We start from the raw sequence: 21090 nt of genomic DNA, 5'->3' as shown, positions 1-21090 counted from the left end.
GCAATATTTGGGACATACTTATACTTAAAAATTATTCACTGCTTATCAAGTGTCATTGGGAATTCTGAATTTCCACTTGTAAATCTGGCAACGCTACCCCCAAACACACACACACACAGGGCTTATAAATGGATTTTCAATATTTCCGTCTTAGATACGAGCAGACAGCCAAAGATCACACAACTGTTGAGGAAGGCTTCTTACAGGAAACGCAGAGAAAAACAGCAACAACTTGGAGAAAGAAAGGTAGAAGAGAAAGTTGAGAAAATCTGCATTTTTAGCTTAAAAGGGCATATTGAATGTCAGCACCGAATGGAAACCAGTATAAAACCCACCAAGTGGCAATTTAGAACACTGGGGACAAAGAGAAGGTCGAACAGTTTCCAGAGAGGAAAAACAGAAGATTCCATACAAAAGATCAAGGATCAAAAGGACCTGGGGCTTCTCGACCACAATATGGGGAGCCATAAAAAATAGAGCAGTGCCTGAGTTGAAACTCTCAGGAGAAAAAACAGATTTCCAACCCAGAATTCTAAACCCAGTCAATCCACCGAACTATGTAAAATGAAGACATTTTTCAGATTGCATGATCTTTCCAACTTACCACCTCTGTCCCCTTGCTCAGGAAGCTCCTGGAGGACGTGTTCCACCAAAGCCATGTGGCAAGTGGAAAGCCAGCAAAGAGGAAGCTCGGGGGCAGGAGACCAGCCACCCAGCCCAGGACAGGCACAGAGCGAGGCCGGGGTGGGTGGGGGGAGGCCCGGGACCACTGCCACACAGCGGGCTCTGACGGGCAGGCAGACGCGGTGGAGGATGAAAAAGAGAAGCGAGCTTTAAGGAGATTCGTACAACTGGGGAAGGTTTGGGGTTATATTCATGATAAATGTATAGGAAACAAAGCAGATGAAAAGAACAAAACCATCATTCACTCCAGGGAAAACAAAAAGTGGCTCAAACAAGGAGAAGTGATCATATTATTCTACTTGTCTTACCTGTGAATAGTAAATCCTGAATATTCATTTCCTGAAATTACAGTGGTGAACTGGAAAGATGGAGGGCAGGAAGAGTGTGCGTCTCTGATTCTGTGTGTGTGTATGAGTGTGTGCGTCTGTGTGTATATGTCTGTGCACACGTGTCCGTGTGCATGTCTGTATGTGCTTGTGCGTCTCTTTATATGTCTGTGCATATGCGTGTATGTCTGTGTGTACGTGTGTGTGTGCATGTGTGTGTCTGTGCATCTGCGTGCATGTGCGTGTGTGTACACGTGTGTGTGGTAAGTATGGGATGTGAGTGAGGGGCTGAAAAAGAGCTGGAGTCCTAAGTGGGAGAAAGTCAACAGACAACGCCCAAACTGAAAAATCAGGAGGAAACATTGTAAACGTCATTCAGCGACGTAGATAAATACGCAAAGATACGATGACCAGACGAGGCACTGGCCTCCATAGACAGGACTTGGGGCAAGCAGCCTGTGATGGGCCTGCTGATTTGCCCATTTTACACCTTAAACTCTGAATTAACAATGGATAAAAAGAACAACTGAAGTTTTACAGAAATAAAGTTTTTTAAAAATTCTAGAAAAGTATCAAGTTGGAGCAACTACCATCAAATGCCCCATCATGAAGGCATAAACCTTCTGGCACCAAGGGGTGGCTTGTACTGGGGAGGGTGTACCCTTCCCCTACTCCCCCCACTAATCTTCCTCCCTCCCCCCCCACACACACGCAGCCCAGGAACCCTAAATCAACACCCATTCTGAGTAAAACTGCGCATGTGTTAACTAAAAGCACCTTCAAGCCAAGTCCCTCCCTCATCCCTTCTGACCAGCCTGCCCCCCACAAACCCCTATCTGGAAATGCTGGGGACCCCGTATTTGTTTCCCAGGGCTGCTGCAACAAACCACCACAAACTCAGTAGCTCAGATGACCCTGATTTATTATCCTACAGTCCTGAGAGTCAGGAGTCCAAACTGGGTCTCCGTGGGCTCAAGCCAGGGGTCGGGGGGCCGGTGCCTTCCAGAGGCTCTCAGGGAGAATCCATTTCCTGGCCTTTGTCAGTTTCTCAGGGCGGCCTGCACCCCAGATAGCGCAGGATAATCTCCCACCTCACCATCCTCAACTCGACCACATCCACTAAGTCCCTTTTGCCGCCACAGGGGCTGGGCACCAGGGGGTGGACATAGCTGGGGATCCATGGCTCAGCCGGCCGCACGTGGGTGGCGACAGGAGCAAGAGGCCGAAGTGATGTGAGGAAGAGGCCAGGAGATCGACCCTGCCCCGGAGCCTCCAGGAGGACCCCCACCCACCCCCACCCCGTGACCCCAGGATCTAGCCTGTGAGCTCCGCTTCAGACCGCTGACTCTGCCCCGAGGGCTGGGTGAGGTGTCCTGGCAGAAGGAAGAAGGAAGGGGCCAGGGGAGAGGCTGGAGCAGCCCCGGTGCCCACGTGGCCCCCACGGTTGCTGGAGCAGACACGGGGCCCCGTCCCTGAGTCCACCTCGGAGTGCCCGGCACCTTGGACGCTGGGACGGGCTCCTGAGAAGCCACCTCCCTGCAGCGTGGCCAGGGCACTGTGCGAAGCGGGCAGGGGTGAGCGGCTCCCGCAGAAACAGCGCACGTCCAAGGGGTCAGCGGGTCTTGGGCTCGCCCGGCTGGTAGAGCACCTTAGAAGGGGAAAGCCCCAAGGAGAACTGCCCGGAAAGCCTGCCTGGGGACCTGGGCTCTGTCTGCAGAGCCCGGGCCGGGTGGGGTGGAGGCTTCCAGGCTCTCGGCGGAGACGTTCACACCAGCTCAGCAGCACACTCGGCGCCGCGCGGAGAAAGAGTTACGACTTGTGACTTTGGAAAGCGAGAGCTGCCCCCACCCCGTGAGGAGACTCTTGGGGTTGGAAGTTCAGGGGGGATTTCCACGGCGAGCCCCGAGGTGATTTAGGAGGTACAACATTGGCCCCTGTGTCGGATTTCCACACCTTCCCCGGGCGCCCCCGGCCCCCCGGCGGCCCCCACCGCAGCACTCGCCGGACGCCCACCTGACGACAGCCATGGCGGGGGCTCTTGTCTGCAGGTTAGAGCCCCCCGCCGCCCTGCGCCCCTCCTCAGGGCCTGGCCCAGCGCCAGGCCACCCTGGGGCAGAGACACGCCCCGGCTGCGGTCCCCGGCGTCCAGGGGCAGGAGTGCACACTGCGTCCATTGTGCGGTGACGCCCGGCTGGCCCCGCACCAAGCTCCCCGGCCTGCTCGCATCTGCAGACCCGACCACCTATGTGCCAGGTTTGGGAGCCGCGGGCCGGTGATGTACTTAATTTCCCCACGAGACTGAGTTTGAATGAACTGAAAGGACAGCATGCACATTCAGAACCGAAGCCGGGCCGGTGCAGACGGGTGTTTCCGCTCTGCGTGTCCTCCCTTCGGCACCGGTTCTGGTGGCCGTTCTGACCCGCAGCTGGGTGGGCCTCGGCACGTTTTTGTTTAGGCAACTTGGAGATAAGTGTCCAGCCCCTGGGCGGCTCTTCCGAAAGTGCGTCTGTCACATAAATTGTCTGAGCCCCAGAGTTAACTATTTGCAGCCACCAAGCATATCCCCGTGACAGACAAGCAAGAAAAACACAGCTGGGAACAAAATGAGAGGTTGATGATAAAATTCACCCAGACTTCATTAGAGAATTGTGCTCCACAGGGTGGCAAAAGGGATTTTTTTTTCTTTCTTTGTTATAGAAAGTGTATTTTTTAAGCCCTGACTCCCTATTCCCTACCCCCAAAAATGAATGAATGAATGAATGAGTGGTCCAATAGGAAGTGTCTCTTGGCCAGCTCTCAGTTACTGCCCGAGCTGCCTCAGGTGCTCCTTTGAGGATGATCTGAGGTTACGTCTGACGACCACGGTGCCTGTCTGGGGTGCCGGGCGTTGGCGGAGGCAGGTGGGAGCTTTGCTGGCCCCACTAGCCTTTTCCTAATCCTAAAGATCAGGAACGCAGGCCTGGGAAGGAGGGCGAGCTCCAAAGGATGGCTTGATCGGGAAGAGGCAAGAACGTGTGCAGCTCCCGGGGCCACCAAGGCGACCGAGCCCCAAGCCGGTGGCCCTCGCGCCTCCAGTCGGAACTCGGCTGCTGCAGAAGAGGTGAGCTGTTTCTTTAAAGCCTCGGACTTCCCAGTGGCCGGTAATTACCATGTTGCAGAGAGTTTAGTTAAATATGAAGAAAATGATTGATAGTAATTCTTCTATTATCCTCGGCCTACTTAGGATGGCATTCTTCAGAGTATTTTCAATTTTCCTTTCCCACCACCCACCCCCAAATTCTTTAATAGAAAACTATACATGAGATCAATATAAAGATATTTTTAAAGGTTTGTTTTGCTCCGACTAGGGCCCCAATAAAAATGTGTATCTGGTAAATAAATTCGGCCCCAGAATGTTTCATTAAGCATCAGAGTCCTCTTAAAGTCCTTGACAGGCCCAGTCCCGTGACAAGCCCCGAATTTAAGAACCGCGAGAGCGTCCCCTTGGCGGGGTGCAGCCCCTCTGCCGGTCACAGGGCCCTTTGTGTGACTGAATATACCTTGGCTTGGGGCAGAGAAAATGCATTTGCCAAAAGGGTTATTATTACCTTAGCAGTGATGCATTTGAGCGGTTTCCCGGGAGTGGGGTTTTATTATGATTTCTTGGTTGTTTCCCAGCTGAGGGGCCAGGCACATTCCTGGGATGCTGGACTGGTCATAAAACACAAAGGGCCCCGTCGCTGTGGCCCGGGGGCCCGGGAGGATGCCCCCACCTCCCAGCTCCCCCCTTCCAGCCATGGCCTTGCCCGCCTACCCACCCACAGGGGAGCCTGCCCTGGGGGTCCCTGGGGGGCCTAGGTCTTAGTCCTTTCCCGTCTGCTGTAACAGGCTGACCCTCTGCAGTGACAGAAACATCAGACCCCAGGGGGTCACTGCGGAGCCCTCAGTGCACGGGGAGGACAGCGAGGCTCCCGGGTCTCGCCGAGGCCCACGGGCTGCAGGGCCCACACTCCGATGGACCCGAACACCCCCCGTGTGCCCAGGCTCTGCCCCTGCTCAGACCCCAGTTATGCCAGAGGAAGGCTCAGAGACAAGAGCTTTGAGAAAGGAAATGTCACTTACAGATGAAGTTTGCAAGGGAGCCCAGCTCCGGAAGGCCAGCTCGCCGGTAAACACAAGAGGCATTCAAAGAAAAGACACCAGTGCCAGAGGTAGGAGGGGACAGAGGTCTGCTCCTGGATTTAGGTAGAAAAACAGCAATTTCTCACATGATCAGCATAACTGAAAGGACAGGAGCCGGGTTTCTGTGAGGGAGTCCACGGGGCAGGGGCCCCCACTAATCCACTTTGGCCTCCTCTTTTTTTTTTTTTTTTGAAATTAGGAGAGTTTTTGTTTTTATTGAGATTGTTCACATCCCATACAGTTATCCAAAGATCCAAAGTGTACAATCAATTGCCCATGGTACCATCATACAGCTGTGCATCCATCAGCACAATTAATTTTTTTTAATTTTTAGAACATTTTTATTCCTCAGAAAAGAAATAAAGACAAAGAAAAAGGAAACTCAGATCCTCCCATACTCCTAACCACTGCCCCCCCTCCATCATTGATTCATAGTTTTGGTATAGTATATTTGTTACTACTGATGAAAGAATGTTAAAATACTACCAACTGTAGTATATAGTTTGCAATAGGTATATTTTTTCCTATATACCCCTCTATTATTAACTTCCAGTTATAGTGTCATACATTTGTTCTAATTCATGAAAGAGATTTCTAATACTTGTACAGTTAAACACAGACATTGCCCACCACAAGATTCACTGTTTTATACATTCCCATCTTTTAACCTCCAACTTTCCTTCTGGTGACATACATTACTCAGCTTCCCCTTTCCACCACCTTCACACACCATTCATCACCATTAGTTATTCTCACAATGTGCTACCATCACCTCTGTCCATTTCCAAACACTTAAGTTCAACCGAGTTGAACATTCTGCTCATAATAAGCAACCGCTCCCCATTCTTTAGTCTCGTTCTATGACCTGGTAACTTGTATTTCATGTCTATGAGTTCACATATTATAATTAGTTCATATCAGTGAGACCGTGCAATATTTGCCCTTATGTGTCTGGCTTATTTCATTTAATATAGTGTCCTCAAGGTTTCTTCATCAACCCATTTTATTAAGACTACTTTGTTCACACACCATACATTCCATCCTAAGTAAACAATCGATGGTTTCCTATATAGTCACATATTTATGTACTCACCACCCCCACCACTATCTATATAGGGACATCTCCATTTCTTCCACAAAGAAGGAGGAAGAGTCAAAGAAGGCAGAGAGACAAAAGAAAAAGAAAAAAGAAAGAGAAAAAAAACATGACAGCTAGGAAGCAACAAAAGGAAAGATAGAATTAAACTAAAGTAGAATAAAGAGTCAGACAACATCACCAATGCTAAGTGTCCCTTACCCCTCCCTTATGTCCCCCTCTTATATGCATTTAGTTTTGGTATATTGCCTTTGTTACATTAAAGGAAGCATAATACAATGTTTCTGTTAATTATAGTCTCTAGTTTGCATTGGTTGTATTTTTCCCCCAATACCACCCTCTTTTTAACACCTTGCAAGGTTGACGTTCATTTGTTCTCCCTCATGTAAAAACATATTTGTACATTTTAACACAATTGTTGAGCACTCTAGGTTTCATTGAGTTGTAAGGTCCCAGTCTTTATATTTCCTCTTTCCTTCTGGTGTCCCACATGCTCCTAACCTTCCTCTTTCAACCATACTCACAGTTATCTTTGTTCAGTGTACATACATTGCTGTGCTACCATCACCCAAAATTGTGTTCCAAAACTCTCACTCCTGTCTTTTCCTACCTGTCTGTAGTGCTCCCTTTAGTATTTCCTGTAGAGCAGGTATCTTGTTCACAAACTCTCTCATTGTCTGTTTGTCAGAGAATATTTTAAACTCTCCCTCGTATTTGAAGGACAGTTTTGCTGGACGTAGGATTCTTGGTTGGTGGTTTTTCTCTTTCAATATCTTAAATATATCACCCCACTTCCTTCTTGTCTCCATGGATTCTATTGAGAAATCCGCACATAGTCTTATCAAGCTTCCTTTGTATGAGATGGATCGCTTTTCTCTTGCTGCTTTCAGGATTCTCTCTTTGTCTTCGACATTTGATAATCTGATTATTAAATGTCTTGGCGTAGGCCTATTCAGATCTATTCTGTTTGGGGATACACTGCACTTCTTGGATCTGTACTTTTATGTCTTTCATAAGAAACGGGAAATTTTCATTATTTCCTCTATTATTGCTTCTGCCCTTTTTCCCTTCTCTTCTCCTTCTGAGACACCCATGACGTGTACATTCATGCACTTCATGTTGTCATTCAATTACCTGAGATGTTGCTCATATTTTTCCATTTTTTTCCCTATCTGTTCTTTTGTGTGTAGGATTTCAGCTGTCTTGTTCTCCAGTTCCTGAGTGTTTTCTTCTGCCTCTTGAGATCTGCTGTTGTATGTCTCCATTGTGTCTTTCATGTCTTGTGTTGTGTCTCTCATTTCCATAGATTCTGCCAGTTGTTTTTTCAAAGTTTCAATTTCTACCTTATGTATGCCCAGTGTTTTCATTATACACTTCATCTCTTTTGCCATATCTTCCCTAAACTTTTTGAATTGATTTAGCATTAGTTGTTTCAATTCCTGTATCTCAGCTAAAGTGTAAGTTTGTTCCTTTGACTGGGCCATAACTTTGTTTTTCTTAGTGTAGGTTGCAGTTTTCTGTTGTCTAGGCATCTGGTTTCCTTGTTTACCTCAGTCAGGTATTCCCAGACCAGAACAGGCTCAGATCTCAGATGGGGGCAATATTCAGTATCCGGTTTCCCTGAGGGTGTGTCTTAGAAGACTGACAGCCCCTGTGAGGCCTCAAGTCGCTGTGCTTTTCCTAATCTTCCCAGCAGGTTGTTCCTGTCAGCCTGTTGCTCCCAACTGGTTTAAGGAGGTGTGGCCCATGGCTGTTTCTCCCAAGCTCTGGGGTCTTGTTCTGAATGGGAGGCCAGTAGTGGGGCTGGGCACCACTTCCTTCCTCTTAAGAAAGATACACCCCTTAGGGAGTGATCATCAGCATTTAAATAGGTTCTTTTTCTCTCTGACTCTGCTATCTCCACCCTTGTCTGGGTCAGAGAGCTGTGAGCTGAAAATGGCTGTGGCTTTCTCCACTGAGCCGCCCAGATTGAGAGAGAGAAAAAAAGACAGAAATCCCCTTTTCAGGGCCAGTCCACCACCCCCCCCCCCAGCTTCACCCTCTGGCCAGAGACAGCACCTGGTCCTCTGGGCTCCCCCTCCCAGCACAGAGAAGTCCTCTGGCTCTTTAGTCATGACTAAAAGCCTCTGTCTGCTTGTTGGGGATTCGTAGCTTGTAGAGCAGTCCACTTTTGTTAATTAAAACCCCAGTTGGACTTGGACTAAGTTATATTCGCTTGTTCAGAGAGTGCTGCTCTCTAGCACAGCAAGGCTTTGCAGTTTGGGCTGCCATGGGGGGAGGGGGCACCTGGCATAGTTCTGAAGCTTTTACTTACAGATTTTATGCTGTGATCTCAGGCATTCCTTCCAATCCAGGTTCATATCATATTTATACAGATATGAAGTTTGGGGGGGGGGATAATAGTCAGGCACATACTTTTTCTCCCATTTTTGAGAGAGGTGGTATCCTAATCAGTGAAGCAGAAAATTCGCACAGTGCATGAATGAAAACAGCTTTCCCAGGAGGAGCCCATCCCAGCAGCTGCCCACCTGGCCTTTTAGGCCATCACCTCTCATCTCTGCCTCCCTCTGACCATGAGGCCACGAGGAGCCCCATGGTGTGGAGGTTAAATGGGCAGCTGTGCTTTTCTGGGTCCTGTGTCTCCCCAGAAGGATGTCAACAGACACTCAAAAGAGACTCTTCTGGAAACTATAGCTGAAGTAGACAGAGTTCATCTGAGAATCAGCACTACTGATGTTTGTGGGTGGAAGGATGAATGGATGGATGGATGGATGGATGGATGGATGGATGGATGGTGGATGGATGGATGGATGGATGGATGGATGGAAGGATGGATGGATGGATGGATGGAAGAATGGATGGATGGATGGATGGATGGAAGGATGGATGGAAAGAAGGAAGGAAAGAATGGTGAAAGGAAGGAAGGATGGATGAAAGGGTGGAAGGAAGGAAGGATGGGTGGATGGAAGGATGGATGGATGGAAAGAAGGAAGGAAAGAATGGTGAAAGGAAGGAAGGATGGATGAAAGGGTGGAAGGAAGGATGGGTGGATGGAAGGATGGATGGATGGAAAGAAGGAAGGAAAGAATGGTGAAAGGAAGGAAGGATGGATGAAAGGGTGGAAGAAAGGAGGAAGAATGGATGGATGGAAGGATGGATGGAAAGAAGGAAGGAAGGAAAGGTGAAAGGAAGGAAGGTAGAATGGATGGAAGGAAGGAAGTATGGAAGGAAGGAAGGAAGGGTGAAAGGAAGGATGGAAGGATGGATGGATGGATGGATGGAAGGATGGATGGAGTGGAAACATCCAAAAGCTCGAACGATATCATTGTCCCCTAGAGCCAAACAGCACTAATCACCAGTGACAACAATAATGAGAAAGGGGCAAGAGAGAATCTGCTTCACCAACATAGCCACAGCCTGTGAAGAGGGTGAGAAGACAGGGCCTGAAGGATGACAGAGCTGGAGCGTGGGGAGAGCTGGGGCACAGGGAGAGCTAGGCCACAGGGAGAGTTGGGGCATGGGTTCATTTGCATGAGGTGTGCCACCGAGAAAGGGAAGTGACACAAAAAGGGCCAAGATGGTTTTCAGTCTCCTTTTGAATCTGGAAACCTCACCCCTGCTTTCCTCTCTGAAGGGGGAGCGGTTTGAGTTAGATGAATGTGAAGACACAAAACCACCCCTGTGGGCTGGGGGCTCTGCAGAAAAGAGCCTGGAGGGCCGACTGAGGAATGAGACTGCCAGCCCCTGCTCCCCCACTCTTCTGCTCTCCCAAGCTGTTTTAGCACTTAACCAGGCCCTTGGGGATGGACTTCTGGAACAAAAAACAATAACTGGTTCAGCTAAAAGCCAGAGTGAAATAAAAGTTGGGAAGCGAAAGTTTAATTTCTCAAGTATTAATTTTATGAAGTACACCGGGTTGAGATCTTTCCTTTCCCTGCCTCAACCTTCATTTGTTGCTGATGAATGTCAACATAAAAGACTTCGTTGGCAATTCTGGTCAAAATATTGAAACTGAAAATTTTATGAGCAAAAGAGTTCTTTTATTATTCAGTTCTGTTACAACAAGCCCCTTGAGCTCTTCCTAAGATTTATTTCAGTGCTAAGGCAAGTCTTCTGTTCATTCTCTAATTTCTTCAACCCAATTATTATGTAGCACTTGACATATATCTATATATGGATAAAGATAGAGATATAGAGATACATATAACAAACTCCAGAAGTCCCTGGAAAGTGGAGGGAAGAAGGCATCCCAGCTATGGAACTTGGGACCCAAAGAACAAGGTGGTGAGTTTCCTGGCTTTTCTTTCTGCCTTGTATATCGCACAGTTGGAGCTGAAAAAGCCAGCAACCCAGAAATCCCAACAAAAGCCTGCTCTCTCTAGCCAAGGACAAGGAAGGGGGCAGCCTTAGTTTCGGATAATAACCACTGTGCTCCAGCCAAACACCACAAGAAGAAAACCCTGCAGTCCCAGCCCTACCCAACCACAAAGGGCCAGTGCAGAGCCTAAGTGTCAACCCTCACGAGGTGGAAGGGGCGTCCCTCCCGCCCCCCACCAAGGTGGTGCCCAAGGAGGTCTACTGGGGAGTAAGGAGTTTCCACGCCACCAGCCGAGCCCACTCCCGACCCTGCAGGAATGGAGAGCCCACCCCCTCGGGGGTCTCTGGAGCCAAGTGGGGAACCTGGATGTCTACCCACATGGCAGGGAGGAGGCAGCCCCCACTTACCCTGCCCGAGCGGTGCCAGAGTAAGTCAGCTAAAGCAAGAGGGTTCAATAAGATCCAGGGGAAGATCTCAAACCAAATGAGAAAACAGCCAATAAATGCCAACACCTAGAAGACAGAGACATTAGGGTAATTCATCTGACAACGATTTTAAAGCAACCATGATAAAAATGTTTCAATGAGCAATTACAAGCATATTTGAAATAACCAAAAAAATTGAAAGCCTCAGTCAGAAAAAAAGTCTCAGTAAAAAAATAGAATATGTAAAGAAAAACCAAATGGAGATTTAAGAAGTGAAAAGTATAGCAGCTGAAAAGCCCAGCATATGGGCTCAAGGGCAAATGGAGAGAACAGAGAAAACAATCAATAAGCTCAAAGACAGAAAAATAAAACTCTCTAATCTGAACAACAGAGAAAACAGACTGGAAAAAAACATGCACGGTGTCTCGGGGACCAGCGGGACCAAAACAAAAGAGCTGACACTGAGGTCATCAGGGCCCCAGAAGTGGGGAAAGAAGGCAGGGCTGAAAAAATACTCATGGAAATACTGGCTGAAAACATTCCAAATATGGTGAGAGACATAAACCTACATATTCAAGGAGTTGAGCAAACCCCAAACAGGAAACACTCAAAGAAATCCAGGCAAAGACACATGAAGTGAAAGTAAAAACAAAGAAAAATCCTTGAAAAGAGCCAGAGAAAAACAATACACTGGAATTCTCATAAGAAACCAAGACCAAAAGGAAGTGGCACAATATTTTTCAAGTGCTGAAAGAATTGTTTGTCAAGAATCCTGTATCCAGGGAAAATATCCTTCAGGAGTGAAGGGTAAATCAAGACATTCTCAAATGAAGGAACACTAACAGAACTTGTCACCAGCAGACCTACTCCTTAAAAATATGGCTAAGGAAAATTCTCTAAACAGAAATGAAACAATAAAAGAAGGAATCTTGGAACATCAGGAAAAAAGAAAAAAACCCAGTAAGAAAAAGTAAGAATAAACACAGTAGGCTTTCCTTCTCCTCTTGAGTTTTCTAAATTATATTTGAGGTTGAAAAAAAATTATAGCACTATCTGATGTGGTTCATATTTAAGATTATTATATTTTAAATGAAGGAGGGTAATGGGACATAAAGGGAGGTGAGGTTTATACATTGCACTCAAACTTGTAAAATGATGACACCAGTAGGCTGTGATAAGTTATGTATATAATGTAATGCCCAGAGCAACCACTTAAAAAAAAAAAAAAAAAAGCTATGCAAAGAGTACACTCAAAAACACTACAGATAAAACAAAATGGAATTCTAAAAAATGTGAAGTAACTCAGAGGAAGGCAGGAAAATGTATGCAGAGAACAAACAAAAAGCAAAAAGCAAAATAGCAGATTAATCCCTAATGTATCAATAATTACATTAAATGTAAATGGTTTAAATACACCATTAAATTAAAAGACAGAGCTGGGCAAGTGGATAAAAAAAAAAAAAAATGACCCAACTAAATGCTGTCTATAAGAAACTCCGAATATGAGGGAATTTCCTCAACTTGATAAAGAACAACTACAGGAAACCCACAATTAGGTTTACTTAATTAAAACTTGTTGGTTTGTTTAATACTTAATGGTGAAAAACCAAATGCTTTCCCCTACAATCAAGAACAAGGCAAGGGATGCCCACTCTTATCACTCTTATTCAACACCATGTTGAAAATTCTAGCCAGTGCAAGAAGGCAAGAAAAGGAAATAAAAGACATAGATTTAAAGGAAGAGGTAAAACTGTCCCTGTTTGCAGATGACATGAGCGTCTACATGGAGAATCCCAAGTAATTTACCAAAAAATGAAAAACAAACAAACAAACAAAAAAACCTAGAACTAATAATTCAGCAAAGTTGTGGGATTTAAGATAAGCAATAATCTATTGTATCTACATACCAGCATTGAATACATGGACAGCAAAATTTGAAATACAATACCATTTATAATCACTCAAAATAAATGAAATACTTAGGTGTAAGTCTAACAAAACCTGTAAAGGACTTGCCTGCTAAAAACTATACAACACTTATGAAAGCAAATCAAATAAATCTAAATAAATGGAGAGCCATACCATGTTCATGGATTGGAAGATGCAACTAGCAAAGATACCAATCCTCCCTAAATTGATATACAAGGAGAAATTCCTAACAAAATCCCAGTAAGATTTTTGTACATATAGACAAGATTATTCAAAAATGTATATGGAAAGGTAAAGGAAATAGAGTAGGTAAAACAATGTTGAATAAGAAGAATAAAGTGGGAGGATTAAGTCTAACCAATTTCAAGGCTTATTATGTAACTAAATAATCAAGGTTGTGTGTTATTGGCAGAGGGATTGATACATAGATCAATAAAACAGAACAGAAAAACCCAGAAACAGACCCACATAAATATAACCAATGAATTTTTGATAAAGGTTCAAAAGCAATTCAACAGAGAAGATATAGCCCTTTTAACAAACGGTGCTGGAACAATTGTATATCTACAAGCAAAAAAAAATGAACCTTGACTTAAGTGTTACACCTTATACAAAAATTAATTATGTGCTAATTAATGGATCATGGACTTAAATGTAAAATGTAAAACTATAAAACTTCTAGGTAAAAACAGGAGAAAATCTTGGGGGATCCAGCGCTAGGCAAAGAGTTCTTAGATTGACAACAAAAGCACAATCCATAAAAGGAAAAACTGTTAATTGGACCTCATCAAATTTGAAAACTTTGCTCTGTGAAAGACCCTATTAAGAAGATGAAAAGACAAGCTCTAGACTGAGAGAAAAATTTTGCAAACCACATAGCCAATAAAGAACTTCTATCTAGAATACATAAAGAACTCTTAAAACTCAAGTATAAATAAACGATCCCAACTAGAAAATCAGCAAAAGACATGAAGTCATTCTATCAAAGAGAATATACAGATGGCCAAATACAAACATGAAATGACATTCAGCATCATTAGCCATTAGGACAATGCAAATTAAAACCACAATGAGGTATCACTACACAGCTTTCAGAAGAGCTAAAATTAAAAAAAAAAAAAGTGAAAACACAAAATGCTGGTGTGGATGCAGAGAAACTGGATGACTCATACATTGCTGGGAGGAATGAAAAACGGTACAGCCACTCTGGAAAATAGTTGGCAGTTTCTTAAAAAACTAAGCATGCAACTTCCTGGGTGTTTATCCCAGAGAAATGAAGATTTATGTTCACACAAAAACCTATACAGAGATGTTTATAGCAGCTTTACCCATAATGGTGAAAAACTGGAAACAACCCTTGACCCTGTCCCCAGTGCCTGGCCCTCCTCCACCCCAACTCTGCTCTCATTCTCAAAGTAAAGTTCTCTGGGCCTCCTGACATCTGAACTCTAGAGAACATAAATGTCAGATTTCTTGACACTTCCAGAAAATGTCCATGAGGTGGCTATCATCAGGACCTTCTCCACACCCACTGTGGCCTCCATCACCCCACTGGTCCCAGGCCAATGCACACTCATTGTTAACCAGGAGCTGAGTGGCTACTTTCCCTCTGAGGCACCCCATGGGCTGGCTGGAGTCCATGGGTGCTCCAGGGGTCCTTCTCCTTCTCTAGCCAAATGGTGTCCTTGCTTCCCAACCTTGAGCCCAAGCCCTAGCATTGGCCCTTGAGGGCTCACTGCCCAGGTGGTCCTAGAATGTAAGCTCCATCAGGACCTTGCTGATCTCATTTCTACTAAATCCAGTGCCTAGCACATGACACATGCCCAATATAGAGTTGCAGATGATGGATGGATGGATGGATGGATGGATGATGGATAGGTGCATGGATGGATGGGTGGATGGGTGGATGAGTGGGTAGATGGATGGATGGTGTTCCAGTTTGCTAAAACTGCCATATTGCAATATACCAGAAATGGTTGGCTTTCTCAACAGGGATCTATTAGGTTATAAATTTACAGTTCTAGGCCATGAAAATGTCCAAATTAAGGCATCCAGAGAAAGATACCTCCTCTGAGGAAAGGCTACTGGTATCCAGGATTCCTCTGTTACATGGGAAGGCATGGTGACGTCTGCTGGTCCTTCTCTCCTGATTTGGTTTCAATAGCTCTCTCTCTCCTCTGGAGGCTATTCTCTGGATTTCATCTCTTAGCATCTCAGAGCTCTCTGAGTTTCATCTGTCTTTTATCCTCCCATAAAGGACTCCAGCTAGGGGATCAAGACCCATCTTGAATGGTTGGGTCACATCTCCATGGAAACAACCTAATCAAAAGGTCCCACCCACAATATGTCTGCCTTATTAGATTAAAAAAACATGGTTTTCGGGAGTACATAACAGCTCCAAACAAGCACAGATGGATGGATGGTTGGATGGATGGATGGGTGGGTGGGTGGGTGGGTGGATGGATGGGTGGACTGTCAGATGGACAGGTGCATGGTGAAAAGAGAGAAATATAAATAACCTCAAAAAAGCATGATAGCACAAGAGAACATTTCTCCCTAAGCCAAGAGCAGAGTCCTCCTAAGTGGTTGCAATGCAATTCTGACTCTAACTACCCGTAGTTAATGCAGACTCACAGGTTAAGGGCAGGTTAGGGGCACAGTCCCTAGACTGCCCTCACTTCAGATACCAGCTGCGAGTTTGAGGGTTCCCAGGTAACCCGCACTTCTAACCAACTGGCTATAAATTCAGGGGTTGCCACTTCTCCCTCAGGTTCGATAACTCAATGTTCATTATTACAGTTTTATTGTAGCAAAAAGGATATAAATGAGAAGGAACCAAAAGAAGAGACACATTGGGGGAAGTCTGGGAGGGTCTCCAACATGAGTCCCGGCACGTCCCGGCACGTCCATGTGTATCACCAACAGGGAAGCTCCCCAGGGCTTCAGTGTCCAGGGTTTCCATGGGGTTTCATCATGTAGCATGACTGGTGGGATCAATGCCCACATGGTTGAACTGAACTCAGCCTCCAGCCCCCTCCCCAGAAGCCTCAGCCCCCTAGTCACAGGGGTGGTCTTTCTGTCCTGGCAGCCCCACCCTAAGACCATTTGTGTGGCTGGCCCCACCCCGAGTCATGTCATTAGCAGGGGGACCACCACAAAGAACAAAGACCCTCCCATCACAGGAAACGAGACAAGGGCCAGACCTTTCTGGAGGCCAAATTCCTCCCTACCCAGTGGTCTTTCCGCAGACTCTCGTCAGGGGCCAGAGGCAGTGGGGTGGAGGGCCCAGCCTGAAGAGAGGAGCAAGCCTGAGGTGGAAGGCAACACAAAGAGGGCATCAAAAGCAGGCTTGCCCCGTGGACACAACGACTTCACCCTTGTGTGGCTGCAAAAGTGCGGCTCCCTGGTGGGGAGGTTGGAGGGTTCTATAGAACCCTTGACTCTGGATTCTGTCTGAGCTCTGTGGGGAGGTGGGATGGGGAGCAGCCAGGGTGGAGAGACCCTCCCCAGTGTGGGTGGGCACTCCATCCAAAGAGAGACACAGGGGGCAGGGGGTGGAGGAAAGCAAACAGCTTCCCCAGGAATCATGATGCCTGTTTCCAAAGAATCTTGCTCAAGAGCAGGGATTCCCAGACCCGGCAGTCTTGACATTTGGGGCCAGATAATTCTATGTTGTGGGGCCGTCCTGTGCATGGAAGGGTGTTTAGCAGCATCTCTGGCCTATACCCAGGAGATGCCAGGAGCACCCCTAAAAATGTCTCCAGACTTAGCTTCTGTCCCCCAGGAGGGCGTGGGTGAACATCACCCAGCTTGAGAATCACTGCACTGGAAGAATTTAAATAAGATTTGACTTTTTGTATTCAGCTAGTCATTTCTTCAGGAACCACATTTATTTTATCAAATAGAGTGTTAACACAACACACACAACACACAGAGACAGCCAACCTCTGAGAGATACAAATGAGTAAATACCCAGAGCGAAGCCAGGGAGCGTCCGGGCCGGGTCTCCAGGCAGCCCCGCATCCCCACCATGCCCGGCATGTGGCAAGGGGTCACCGATAAGGACTCTGCCCTCCAAGTAGCTCTGCCAGCTCAGGGCAGCGGGACCTTCCCCACTCCAGCAGCTTCAGGGCTGATCGCCCCCCACAGATTCCCCAGGTTGGTCTCGGGGCAGCTGGAGAGCTGCAGGGGTGCCCCTCCCCTGACAGGAGGAAGATGAGGATTCCCCAAGCCCCAGAGGTAAGCTGGACTGCCGGGCAGGCACCGGGTGGAGGGACCCCTCTGCAGCCACATCCCACGGAGTCATGGCTCAGGACTGGTGACATTCGAGAGGTGTTCCCCCAAAAGGCATGCTGACGTCCTAACCCCCAGTCCCTCAGGGTGGGACCTTGCTTGGAAACATGGTCTTTGCAGGTGTAATTACTAAAATTAGGAAGAGGGACCCCTGGGCCCTCCCTAACCCAGGTGTCCTCCTAAGGAGAGGAGGAGACACGAGGAAGCCACATATTGACTGAGGTGGATACCGGGTGATGCGGCCATAAGCCAAGAAACCCCAGGATGGCTGCCACTGCTAGAAGCTGGGAGGGGCAGGAAGCTTCTGCTCTGCCGAGAGAAAAGACCTTTCTGCTATTTCCAGCCCCCCCAGTTTGTGGTGCTATGTGACAGCAGCCCCAGTAGATGGGGATGCATTTTCTACCTTGGGGATCCACCAGCCTGTGGTTCTCTGAGTGTCCCACCCCTTTTTCAGTGCCAGGTGCCCATCCAGCCACGAGTAGTCAGAGCAGGTGGCCATGGAGGGAGGAGGAGCCAGAAGAGGCAGAAAAGAAAGGGCACACGGACCCCAAACCTGAAGCTGAGGCCACTGGTGGGGGGCCCAGGAGCAAGGATGAGGACGGGAGACCTGATGGCGGGAGGGAAACTTGGGTCAGAATGAGTGGGGGTTGGGGGCAGCATGGCCAGGACTTACCAGGTCCTGACCACATGTTCGCACATTGTGAGGGTGGCACCCAAGCAGAAGAGACACCGGGCAGGGGCCAGGGGCCTGGGCATCCCTTGGAGGTGCAGGGGCTCCAGCCAGTGCCAGCCCAGAGACCACACCCAAATCACATCGTTTGCCTTTTGCTCTCACAAGACAGAATGACTCTTTAAAGGTCCCAGTGTGGCTGGAGGGGTTTGAGACATTTGGAGAACTCTGTTTAAAACAAAGCTTCCTGCTAGGAGAATGTGAGGCGGTGGGGGGGGGGGGTGCTTAAAGCCCCCAGCAGCCCAACTGCATACAGCCATCCTCAAAGCAGCATCTTCACAGTCTTTGAAGAAGTTTTATCCTTCCATCCACCCATCCACCAACCCACCCAACCATCCATCCATCCACCCACCCACACATGCACCCATCCATCCACCCATTCATCCACCCATCCATCTACCCATTCATTCACCTGTCTACCCATCCATCCACCCATCCGTCCATCTACCCACCCACCTATCCATCCATCCATCCATCCATCCACCCACCCACACGTGCACCTATCCATCTACCCACCCATCTACCCACCCACACATGCACCCATCCATCCACCCATCCATCCACCCACCTATCTACCCATTCATTCACCCACCTACCCATACATCCACCCATCCATCCATCTACCCACCCACCTATCCATCTACCCACCCAACTACCCACCCACACATGCACCCATCTATCCACCATCCATTCACCCACCTACCCATCCACCTATCCACCCACCCATCCATCCACCCACCCATCCATCTATCCATCCACCTATCCATCTACCCACCCACCCACCTATGCATCCATCCACCCATCCACCCCTCCATCCATCTATCCACTCACCTATCCATCTATCCATCCATCCATCTATCCATCCATTCATTCATTCAGGCCCCACCTGGTTCCACAGAGGAGTTGAGGCAGAGAAATCAAACCAGTAACTGGAATCAGAGAACATTCCAGGCCTCCAGCTGCAGGGGCAGGGGTGGAGAAGCAGCCTTTCCACAATCCCCACCACTGGCTCTGCCCCTGGAACAGGGGTCATGCCCCAGGTGAACGCCCGGTTCAGGTGGGCGCCCATCTGGGGGCAGAGGGAGCCCTCATTTCAAAGTCTGTGTATAAAATACTGCTGGCAATGTACTTGTTTTTCCTTTGAGAGGAGCCAGAATAGTCCTAAAAGTTACCTCCAGAGAATAGACCTTGTCAAGGGGGGAATGGTGCAAGTGGAAATTAATATTCTCTTGCACACAGTAACTGCGCACATTGCCAAGGCCCCAAGGACAGAATTGGACGCAGCCCGTGACGGGAGCCACGTGGGCCACGGGTGCCCCAGGAGGACCAAGGAGCTGGTCACCTCTGCCTTCGGTCCAGGACTTTCTGAGGAAGTGGGAGAGGCCTGGGGTCCAGGGGAGGGAGGGAGCCCAAGGCCTTTGTCAAGACTGACGATTGCCAGAAAGCCACAGCCAGCCCTAACGAGGGTCACAGAGCGGCCGCTCCCACTTTTCAGGAACTCAGCCCGCTTTGTAAGAATGCGGAGCCCGCCTCGGACGCCAGCCTTGCCGGCTGAAGGTGAGGCCAACTGGGAGCCCCACTTGGAAAGAGCCAGGAACATGTGGGAGGCCTCACCAATGGGGAGGCTGCGTGGGGGAGGCCCCTGGGAACGTCCGTCAGCCCCCGCCTGTGCGCTCCTGGAGCCGATTTGGACCCCGTCCAGGATGAGGTCATCGCAGCAGGCCTTTGCTCGGGCTGCATCCTCCACCGGAAATGCCCTCTCCCCTCCCCTGCCCCCTATCTTCTAGATAGTTCCGGGAAGATCCTGGCCCCCAAAGGAGACCTCTTCCATAAGGCCTTTCCCCGGTGCCTCCTGCTGCTGGGCCCGGGCTCCTCCAGAGGTGCAGAGGCTCCCAGGACCCTCCCACCACCCAGCAGGCAGGCTTCCCTGTGGGCAGGGGGCTGGGCCCCACCCAGGGGCCCACTCTGCAACCCAGTGCACATGCTTCATGGGCATCTCTATCTTCATAGGGTCACTGGGCTCAAAGTCCCTGGAGGGCCAGGCAGGTGGGTCCAGCCCACCAGCGCCCAGCGCAGGAGCTGGTTCGGAGCCAGGGTCAGGACATGCTTACGGAGCCCTCCTAGTCCCCTTGGGGGGCCGCAAACCAGATCCAACAGGGTAGCTTCAAACAACAGAAACGGGGCTCTCAGTTCCGGAAGCCAGCAGCAGAGACGAGCCTGCCAGCAGGACTGTTTCCTTCCAGAAGCTCTGGAAGAATCCATCCCAGACCTCCCTCCCCCAGACCTCCCTCCCGGCTTCTGGCAGTGGCAGCAGTCCTTGGTGTCCCTTGGCTTGTGGCAGCACCAGGCCTCCCCCTCTGCATCTGTGTCCAGACCCTCCCCCTTCTCTTATAGGGACACCGTCCCTAGATTTCAGGCCCAACCAGGCCCAGGGTGGCCTCATCTGACTTGATGACATCAGCAAAGACCCCAATTCCAAATAAGGAGGCTTTCACGGGTTCAAGGGGTTAGGTCTTGAACACATCTTTTTGGGGGACTCAACTCAACCCACTACAGGAATGGATGGATGAATGGGTGGATGGATGGATGGATGGATGGATGGATGGATGGATGGATGGATGAGTGGATGGATGGATGGATGGATGGTTGGATGGATGGATGGATGGATGAGTGAGTGGGTGGATGGATGGATGAGTGAGTGGGTGGATGGATGGATGGATGGATGAGTGAGTGGATGGATGGATGGATGGATGAGTGAGTGGATAGATGGATGGATGGATGGATGGATGGATGGGTGAGTGGATGGATGGATGGATGGATGGATGGATGGATGGATGGATGGATAGATGGGTGGGTGGGTGGATGGATGGATGGATGGATGGATGGATGGATGGATGAGTGAGTGGATGGATGGATGGATGAGTGAGTGGATGGATGGATGGATGGATGGATGGATGGATGAGTGAGTGGATGGATGGATGGATGGATGAGTGAGTGGATGGACGGATGGATTTATGGATGGATGAGTGGATGGATGGATGGATGGATGGATGGATGGATGGTTGGATGGATGGATGAGTGAGTGGATGGATGGATGGATGGATGGATGGATGGATGGATGGGTGAAT

Source organism: Choloepus didactylus, chromosome 9, assembly GCF_015220235.1.
Source record: "Choloepus didactylus isolate mChoDid1 chromosome 9, mChoDid1.pri, whole genome shotgun sequence".
NCBI classification, from domain to species: domain Eukaryota; kingdom Metazoa; phylum Chordata; class Mammalia; order Pilosa; family Megalonychidae; genus Choloepus; species Choloepus didactylus.
This window is presented reverse-complemented; position numbering follows the sequence as displayed.